The sequence below is a fragment of the Vulpes vulpes genome, chromosome 1, assembly GCF_048418805.1.
Source record: "Vulpes vulpes isolate BD-2025 chromosome 1, VulVul3, whole genome shotgun sequence".
Taxonomy (NCBI): Eukaryota; Metazoa; Chordata; class Mammalia; order Carnivora; family Canidae; genus Vulpes; species Vulpes vulpes.
In genome coordinates, this window is record NC_132780.1 from 25,632,632 (window position 1) to 25,640,467 (window position 7,836).

The 7,836-nt window shown below is 41.4% G+C and overlaps 1 pseudogene; it reads right to left on the reverse strand.

Moving 5' to 3' along the window:
• Window positions 1–6,112: 6,112 nt before the first annotated feature.
• LOC112908656 (non-selective voltage-gated ion channel VDAC1 pseudogene) lies at window positions 6,113–6,947 on the reverse strand (annotated as a pseudogene).
• Between the last annotated feature and the right edge of the window lie 889 nt (window positions 6,948–7,836).

A 7,836-nucleotide genomic window follows, 5' to 3' on the forward strand; every position in this document is an offset into this window, starting at 1 on the left:
TTTGAGGGAGATGTTGATAGCTTAGGAATTGACTGAGATATGAGGTAGGAGATGTGTGTGTGTGTGTTGGGGGGGTAGTTGGGGCACAAGAAGGGGTATCATCATGTCTGTGGGGCTTTAAGAGAAACTTTAAGGGAAGATTTTACAGAAGTGTGGTTTTTTTTTTTTTTGCTGGCTCTGGAAGGAAGCACTACCTGGTGGGTAAGTGGAGCAACCCATTTTTAGCCTTCCAGTATTTAGTAATGTTTAAGCACCAAATTGATGTTTGTCTTTACTTATGTATGTGTGTGTGCACCTGTGTGCAGGCACATGCATATGTGTGTGTCTTGAATAGCATTGTCTGGAGTAACAAGATCACTTTAGTTTTGGAAAGATCCATTGCAATGTGGACAATGAATTGAGGGGAGAAGAAAGAGGAAAATCCATTAAAGTGACTAAAATAATAGTCCAGAAAAGAAATGGTAAAGATTTGGAAGAGCCAAGGGTCATATCAGGAGAATAATCTGCAGGATTCAGGAGCCCTTTGGATACAATGAGGGCAGTAGAGGCTTCCAGTGTTGTGCTTTGGATGATGGGGTTGGACCGCTTAATAACAGGTTTGCAGTTCTTCTGTTACACATATCAGAGAGTGTGAACATAGTAGGAGGTTTACTGTGGAAGACGAGGAATTCTGCGTCAGCCATGTTGAACTTGAACATCTTGGGAGTGTCCAGTTTGCATCGTCCTGTGGGCAGAGAGACACATGGCTTAGAAGAGCAAGGGAGAAGCCCAAGATAGAAGTATGGGGGGCGGAATGGAACCAAGGAGTGGCCAACTGGGTCTAAGGGGATGAGAACAGGACACTTCTCCAAGGGTGGGCAAAAGGACTCATGGAGGAGATGGAGGAGAAATGCCTGGACAGGCAGAAGAAGAACCAGAGAGGACCAGAGGGAGGGAAAGGGGGAGAAGAGGATAAGGAGGAGATAGATGGATAGAGGAGGGCAGAGAGGGGGGAGAGAGGGAGGGGGGAGGGAGTGGGATGGGGAGAGGGAAGAAGATCTTTCTCCCTGTTTGTTTACACTGAGATATAATTGCCATACAACATTGTGTGAGTCTGAGGTGTGCAGCACACTGACTTGATGCTGTCATGCTGCAATATGACCACAGTATGGCCGCCATCGTGGTGTCAGCCAGCATGTCTACTGTGTCACCTAGTTTCCATTTTTTCTAGTGATGGGATCAATTAAGAACTAGTTTCTTAGCAAGCTTAATTTTTTTAAAAAGATTTATTTATTTATTCATGAGAGACACACACACAGAGAGGCAGAAACACAAGCAGAGGGAGATGCAGGTTCACTGCGGGGAGCCCAATGTGGGACTTGATCCCAGGACCCTGGGATCATGCCCTGAGCCCAAGGCAGACCTTCAATCACTGAGCCACCAAGCATCTCAAGTTTAATTTTTGTAGTTTTTTTGTTTTTTTTTTTTGGGGGGGGGAGGGGAGCCTGTAATCCCTGTACTGTGTATTAATTACATCTTCAGGGCTTATTTACTAGACACTGCAAGTGTGCATCTTTGAACAACATCTAACATTCCAAACATTCCTCACCTCTGGTCTTTGTAACCACTCTTCCACTCTCTGTCTTTTCAAATTCAGGGTTTTTTAGATTCCACATACAAGGAATATCATAGGATTTGGTTTTCTCTGTAGGACTTATCTCACTTAACATAATGTCCTCAGGGTTCATCTGTGTTGTCACAAATGGCAGGATGTGATTTTTCTCATGGCTGAGCAGTATTCTACCTTATGTGTGTGTTCTTTATCTATTTACCCACTGAGGGACACTTGCATTGTTCCTGTATCTTGGCTATTGTGAATAATGGTGCGGTCAACATGGGGGAGCAGATGTCTCCTTCGTGACCTGTTATCATTTCCTTTGGGTACATACCCACCAGTGGAATTGCTGAGCTATACGGTAATTCTATTTTTAATTTCTTGAGGAACCTCCATACTGTTCTCTAAAGTAGCTGGACCAGTACAATCCAAGCAACAGTGAACAAGGGTTCCCCTTTCTCCACATCCTCACTGACACTTGCTATCTCTTGCTTTCTTGAGAACCATTCTGATAGGTGTGAGATGATATCTCACTGTGGCTTTGATTTGCATTTCCTGATGATGAGGGATGTTGAACATCTTTTCATGAACCTGTTGGCCGTCTGGGTGTCTTCTTTAGAAAAATGTCTATTTAGCTCCTCTGCTCATTGTTTAATCCAATTGTTAGGTTTTCTTACTATTGAATTGTATGAGTTCTTCGTAAACTTTGTTTTTTTTTTTTTTAAGGATTTATTTATTTATTCATTCAGAGAGAGCAAAGAGAGAGGCAGAGACACAGGCAGAGGGAGAAGCAGGCTCCCTGCAGGAAGCCTGATATGGGACTCGATCCTGGGTCTCCAGGATCACACCCCGGGCTGCAGGCGGCGCTAAACCGCTGCGCCACCAGAGCTGCCCTCTTTGTAAACTTTGGATCATGATCACATACATATGGCTTGCAAATATTCTATCCCATTGCTTGGGTTACCTCTTTATTTTGTTGATTGGTTCTTTCCTAGTGCAGAAGGTTTTAAGTTTGATGTAGACTCACTCGTTGATTTAATCCCTTGTTGATTGTGCTTTTTGAGTCATATCAAAAAAGTCATTCCCAAGACTAATGTTGAGGGGCTGGTCTAGGAATTTTATAGTATTAGGTCTTCTGTTTAAGTTTCTGGTCCATTGTGAGTTAATGTTTGTGAGCATTGTAAGACAGGGGTCCAATTTCATTTTTCTTCATGTAGTTAACTTATTTTCCAAACACCATTTGTTCTTTTCCCATTGGATGTTCTTGGCTCCCTTAAAAACCAGCTAACCAGACATGTGAGGATTCAATTCTAGGTTCTCTATTCTGCTCCATTGATCTACATGTTGTTTTGTGCCAGTACCACGCTGTCTTAATTACTATAGCTTTGTAGTGTAGCGTGAAATCTGGAAGTGTGATGCTTCCACCTTTGTTCTTTCTCGTGATGGCTTTGGCTATTCGGGGGTCTTTTATGGTTCTATACAAATTTTAGGGTTGTTTATTCTATTTCTGTGAAAAATGCCATTGTAATTTTGATAGGGATGGCGTTGAATTTATAGCAAGCTTTGAGTAGCAGGAACTTTCAGTAATATTAACTCTTCTAATCCATGAGACATTTGTTTGTGTTTTCTTTGATTTCTTTCAGCCAAGTCTTGTAGTTTTCATTGTATTGATCTTTCACTTCCTTGGTTAAATTTATTCCTAGGTATTTTAGTGTTTTTAATGCTATTGTAAATGGGATAGTTTTCTTTATTTTTTTTCCAAATATTTCATTGTTAGTGCATAGAAATGCAACTTGTTTCTGCATAATGATTTTATATCCCGCAGCATCATTGAATTCATTGATTAGATGCAATAGATTTTTAGTTGAGTCTTTGGGATTTTCAATATATAAAGTCACATCATTTGCAAATAATGACGTGTTTACTTCTTTCTTTCTGATTGGAATGCCTTTTATTTCTTTGTCTTGCCTGATTGCTCTAGAAGGGACTTGCGGTACCATGTTGAATAGGAGTGATGAGAGTGACCATCCTGAGGCTCTCCTCTGGTTTCAATATTTTATTCAAGTTTTATTTTAAGTAATTAAGGCATTTGAAGGGGAGGGCCTAATTCCAAACAAAAAGGAAGACTAAAATGAACCCATTAAACTTTTAAAAAGCCAATTGAGAGGTGATCATGCAACAGAAGTCTGATTTAGATCCAAGGGTTTTCGCCATGTGACTATAGTGATGGACACTTTTCCCACCTTGCAGCTGGAGCTCTTGGCAGCTATGTCAGACTCTGGTGCAAGGGCAACAGACCAACAAGAGAGAGAATTAAGTCTTGAGTCATTGGCATCATCACATCCATTCTCTCTGCCCCAAAACAGCACGGAAGAAACAGGTAGTGTACTCTGCAGATCATTTTGTTGTAAAGGAAGTGATGGAGCAGGGTAGAAAGAGATCATGCAGATTCTGTCTAAAAAACCCTTACAGATGAGTTTGTGCACAGCATCAAACAATGAGCCTCTCCTCATTCAGGGCAGGAAACCTAGACTTGATTCTCAGAAAGCCACAATTTCATTCACTTACTCAAAATGGATTTTACAAAGTACCTATGCATTGTCAGCTTCCACTGGCAGCCATTTCTGCACAAAAAAAGAAACCTGAAGCTTTTTATCTTAAGTCCCAATAATTCATTTTTGCTTTTGTTTCCCTTGCCTTTATAGATGTATCTTGCAAGAAGTTGCTGTGGCCAAGTTCAAAAAAGGGTCTTGTCTGTGTTCTCCTCTAGGATTTTGATGTATTCCTGTCTCACATTTAGATCTTTCATCCATTTTGAGTTTATCTTTGTGTATGGTGTAAGAGAATGGTCTAGTTTCATTCTTCTGCAAGTGGCTGTCCAATTTTCCTCAGCACCATTTATTGAAGAGACTGTCCTTTTTCCAGTGGATAGTCTTTCCTGCTTTGTCAAATATTAGTTGACCATAGAGTTGAGGGCCCATTTCTGAGTTCTCTATTCCGTTCCATTGATCTATGGGGCTGTTTTTGTGCCAGTACCATACTGTCTTGATGATCACAGCTTTGTAATCAAGATAAAAAGCTCCTGCACAGCAAAAGAAATAGTCAACAAAACTAAAAGTCATCCTACAGAATGGGAGAAGATATTTGCAAATGACATATCAGATAAAGGGCTAGTATCCAAGATCTATAAAGAACTTATTAAACTCAACAGCAAAGAAACAAACAATCCAATCATGAAATGGGCAAAAGATATGAACAGAAATTTCACCAAAGAAGACACAGACATGGCCAATAAGCACACGAGAAAATGCTCCACATCACTTGTCATCAGGGAAATACAAATCAAAACCACAATGAGATACCACCTCACACCAGTGAGAATGGGGGAAAATTAACAAGATAGAATCAACAAATGTTGGAGAGGATGTGGAGAAGGGGGAACCCTCTTGCACTGTTGGTGGGAATGTGAACTGGTACAGCTACTCTGGAAAACTGTGTGGAGGTTCCTCAAAGAGTTAAAAATAGACCTGCCCTACGACCCAGCAATTGCACTACTGGGGATTTACCCCAAAGATACAGATGCAGTGAAATGCCAGAACACCTGCACCCCGATGTTTATAGCAGCAATGTCCACAATAGCCAAACTGTGGAAGGAGCCTCGGTGTCCATCGAAAGATGAATGGATAAAGAAGATGTGGTCTATGTATACAATGGAATATTACTCAGCCATTAGAAATGACAAATACCCACCATTTGCTTCAACATGGATAGAACTGGAGGGTATTATGCTGAGTGAAGTAAGTCAATCGGAGAAGGACAAACATTATACGATCTCATTCATTTGGGGAATATAAAAAATAGTGAAAGGGAATAAAGGGGAAAGGAGAGAAAATGAGTGAAAATATCAGTGAGGGTGAAGAACATGGGAGACCCCTAACTCTGGGAAACAAACAACGGGTAGTGGAAAGGTGGGTGGGGGATTGGGGTGACTGGGTGATGGGCACTGAGGGAGGCACTTGACGAGATGAGCACTGGGTGTTATGCTATATGTTGGCGAATCGAACTCCAATAAAAAAATACCAAAAAAAAAAAAAAAAAAGAACCCTGAGTTCTTTAGCGCGGCCACCAAGTTCCCCCCAAGCCTACAGATGAAGGGATGATTTTGGAATTGGATTTCTTATGTACCTTGGTAACCTTCAGGCTAAATCATCTGTAATCTGGAGGTCTACCATGATGTTTAGCAAAATTGCATCCCAGACACACAATATTAAAAGACACACTAAGTTCCAAAGTTAGCTATGAATAGTTTTAAACTGAACAGTCATATGATATTCATTAATGCTTGAAATTCCAGTCCCAGGGGATCCCTGGGTGGCGCAGCGGTTTGGCACCTGCCTTTGGCCCAGGGCGCGATCCTGGAGACCCGGGATCGAATCCCACGTCGGGCTCCCGGTGCATGGAGCCTGCTTCTCCCTCTGCCTGTGTCTCTGCCTCTCTCTCTCTCTGTGTGTGTGACTATCATAAAAAAAGAAAAAAATTAAAAAAAAATTCCAGTCCCAGACCAGGCTGGCGGCCACTGGCATTGACATTCTTTCTGTCTGGCAGAACTGACAGTATCATTTTGATACTTGGCTTTAGGATCTTAATATACCCTGGACCTACCAGGCTGGAATCACTCCCTTTGGCCAAGAAGCTGGTATCAGGGTCAATCTGATACTTGGCTGCTATTCCAAAGTTAAGGGTTATTGTTTCTGCTGTCCAGTTGTCATTGACAGAAGTTTCCAACTTCTTGTTCATCTTCTGGCAAATGGAGCCTCCAAACTCTGTCCTGCCATTGACATTGATGTGAGGCTGGAATTCATCAGTCTTGTAGCCAACTGCAAAGTTGCTGAGTCACCTGGGACTTTGTGGTCTCAAAATCCATCTGGTGGCCAGCCGGCTGGCCCTGGTGACTCCACACACAGCACCCTGGATTGAAAGCCTAGTGATGTGGAAATCTAGGTCGATGTGCTTCTGCCTGTATCCTGCCTCAAATTTAGCATCTCCCCTCCTGCCCCCTTCTGGCTTCAGGGTTAGGGGAGCCAGAGGAGTAAAAAATCAGCTTCAGTCCATGTGAGAGCTGATCTCCCACAGTAATCTTGGTGCTGGGGCATGTGGTCACATTCCATTTCTCTGTAATATGGTACAGATTGGTTTCCACATTGCCCATCACTTTGGTGGACTCAGGGTTGGCTGAGCCTGAACTGGTAAACTCTAGTTCATTCTCAGATTTTGTTTTCAAATCTATTTTATTAAGGCAGATCCATAGCCCTTGGTGAGACATCCTGGCAGATTTGCCAAGATGAGCATACATGAGAGGCACATGGGGCAGCTCGGTTGGGCTGCAGTGCCTGCCTCTTTCTTATGTGAATTTTGTGAATTGCATTTTTAAACGAATTTGTTTTATTTATATAAGATATTCAATTTAGGGCTTGGGAGTTGTTCATGGTATTCTTTTATTATCCTTTTCATATCCATGGGATCTGTATTGATGGCCTTTCTTTTATTTCTGGTAATAGTAATTTGTGTCTTTGCTTCTTCTTCTTATTTTTTTAAGTAACTTGGCTAAAGGTTTATCAATTTTATTGATTGTTTCAAGGAAACAGCTTTTGATTTTATTGATTTTCTTTATTGATTTCTTCTGTCCGATTTTTAAAATTTCTGCTCTAAATTTGTAATTCCTTTCCTTCTTATTACTTTGGATTTTTTTTAAAAAAGATTTTATTTATTTATTCATGAGAGGCACAGAGAGAGAGAGAGAGAGAGAGAGAGAAAGAGAGCGAGGCAGAGACACAGGCAGAGGGAGAAGCAGGCTCCATGCAGGAAGCCCGATGCTGGGGCTCGATCCCAGTACCCCAAGATCATGCTCCGGGCCAAAGGCAGACTCTCAACCACTAAGCCACCTGTCCCTCTTTCCAGTTTTCTAAAATGGACACTTAGATGATTGATTTAGATCTTTATTCTTTTCTAGTATATGTTTTCAATAATATAAAATTTCCTCCAAACATTGTTTTCCCTGCATCCTGCAAATTGTGATAAGCTGTATAAAATTTAGTTGAAAATAATAAAAATTTTCTCTTTGGCCTTCTCTGACCCATGTGTCATTTAGTAGTGCATTTTTAAATCACCAAGCATTTGGGGATTTTCCAGCTACCCTTCTATTACCAATTTCTGGTTTAGCCCACTGTGGTCAGAGAGCAAAA